Here is a 2,470-nt window from a genome sequence, read left to right as displayed (position 1 = left end):
TCAAGCACATGAATAATGAAATGCGCCAAATAGAAATAAAATAGGGGAAACTCCGCTGGTTTTTCTATCGAAAAATAATTGATATTAAATTAAATGAATTCAAAATTACTAAAATGATAAAGTAAGATAAGATAGGGTGCTCCGGCACTGAATGTAGCACACTTTGCTCGGCTACACTGTAGTCGGGTGAGGGGTGTTATACCCATTCACCTTGAGAAACAAGAAAAGATCACATTCACTTGCCCGTATAGAACTTTTGCATATAGGAAAAAGCCTTTTGGTCTTTGTAATGCCCCCGCGACTTTTCAAAGATGCATGATGACTATTTTTTTATTACAGTGAAAATATAATGGAAGTCTTTATGGATAATTTTTCTATTTATGGAACCAATATTGATGAATGTTTAACTAATTTATCTAAAGTATTACAAAGATATGAGGAATCAAATCTAGTTCTAAATTGGGGAAAAATGCCACTTTATGGTAAGAGAGGGCATAGTCCTTGGGCATCTAGTTTTAGAAAGAGGAATCGAAGTAGACAAGGTAAAAGTTGAGATCACTAAAAAAATGCTACCACCTTCATCAGTCAAGGAAGTGCGAAGCTTTTTGGGACATGCAGGCTTCTACAAAAGATTCATCAAAGATTTCTCCAAAATAGCTGAGCCATTAACTAATTTGCTAAATCAAGATGTTCCTTTTGATTTTGATGAAAGTTGTCTTACTGCATTTTGCAAGATAAAAGAAGCACTAATTTTAGCACCAATTATGTAACCACCAGACTGAGAACTGCCCTTTGAAATAATGTGCGATGCAAGTGATTATGCAGTAAGGGTATTGCTTGGACAAAGAAAAGACAAGAAAGTTGATGCCATCTACTATGCCAGCAAAACACTTAATGATGCACAGGTTAACTATGCAACCACAGAAAAAGAATTTTTAGCAGTTGTGTTTGCTGTTGACAAATTTAGGTCCTACTTGATTAGCTCCAAAGTTGTCATCTACACAGACCATACTGCCATCAGGTACCTCTTGAATAAGAAAGAAGTGAAACCAAGGCTGATCCGATGGATTTTACTTTTGCAGGAATTTGACCTTGAGATCAAAGACAGAAAGGGAACTGAAAATGTGGTAGCTGACCACCTATCTAGGCTCAAATGGAAAAAATATGGGGATAGCTCTGATACTTTGATAATCGATGACTCCTTTCCAGATTAGGTTTTCGTATTCTTTAATATGAAACCCTAGCAAAACCAGAGATGGCTCACAACGAAGAGAAGGCTCAATCGATGCTTAATCGATTCATAGCCCTAAAAGAATAGGAAAATAAAAAACCCAAAGAGAGCCACCCCTACCTCACCTCTGAGTGTGACAACCTTGCCAAGGCAAATAAATGACGCCAGCAGATAATGTGAGAGATCGCAAAGTCGTTAAAATCTAGAATGAAGGCCTTGGCGAGCACCATTTCTGTGATTTAAACAATGAGGTTAACAAGCTAATTTGAGAAAAATCTCATTAGGAACGCTGTATCGTGGAGCTCAGCGGCCCTAACTATGCCATACACTCCCCTAAAATGACGAATTTAGAAGGCAACATAGTTGACGTCCCTAACCCTAGTGAGTGTGGCCCTGAGTATTGATACTTTAGTACAGCGAAAAAGTTACCGGGAGTTCGAGAGCTATTTGAGAAGCCATTAGAATTGAGGAGAAGAAGGACTAGATATGATATTTATAAAAGAATTTATGTAAGTTATTATGGCTATAAGGATGACAGGGATGGGGTTTTGGGGAAAGTAGAGGTGCCCGTGGAAGAGAGGCTGAGGGCGGCTGCTGGGGAGGAGCTAATGAGGATGGACAAAATAAGGAGGGAATCCAGGATAGGTACAAAGGAGGTGGTGAGCATTGGGGCTGTGGCAACAGAAGTGTTGTTTTAGGAGGAGGAAGATGTAGTGGAGGAGGAAAGGGAGAGGGAAAGGGAGAGGGAAGAAAGGGAGAGGAAAAAAAAAGAGAGGGAGTTTATGGTGCATGTGTCGTTGCCAGATGAGAAGGAAATTGAGGAAATGGTGTTGGAGAAGAAGATGGAGTTATTGAGTAAGTATGCCAGTAATATGTTGCTCGAGGAGCAGAGTGAGGCCAAGGCCATGCTTAACATTCATCTCTAGAGATAATGGTATGTGTGGACTGTGATGGCTTAATTTTTGCTATTTGCTTTTATGCATCTGCTCTCATAGTAGAATGTGGGTTACTTTTAAGTTTTAACCATATTGCTATTAAAGTAACCTAAATGTTATGCTTTGATTTTCTAGGAAAGTTGTGTTAGCTTGATTTCTAATATTTGCTCAATATTACACATGCTTGTGTGTTATTGTGCTTTGATTTTCTAGGAAAGTTGTGTTAGCTTGATTTTTAATATTTGCTTAATATTGCACATGATTTTTTGTGTGTGTGTGTGTGTGTGTGTGATTTTTTATATTT

The 2,470-nt window shown here is 38.3% G+C and overlaps 1 pseudogene; it reads left to right on the top strand.

The window, feature by feature from the left end:
* The first annotated feature begins 1,255 nt into the window (after positions 1-1,255).
* LOC110652520 (uncharacterized) lies at positions 1,256-2,157 on the top strand (annotated as a pseudogene).
* The last annotated feature ends 313 nt before the right edge of the window (positions 2,158-2,470 follow it).

The sequence above is a fragment of the Hevea brasiliensis genome, chromosome 17, assembly GCF_030052815.1.
Source record: "Hevea brasiliensis isolate MT/VB/25A 57/8 chromosome 17, ASM3005281v1, whole genome shotgun sequence".
Classification (NCBI taxonomy): domain Eukaryota; kingdom Viridiplantae; phylum Streptophyta; class Magnoliopsida; order Malpighiales; family Euphorbiaceae; genus Hevea; species Hevea brasiliensis.
Note: the sequence above shows the minus strand (reverse complement) of the source record. Positions and strands in the feature narration are given on the sequence as shown.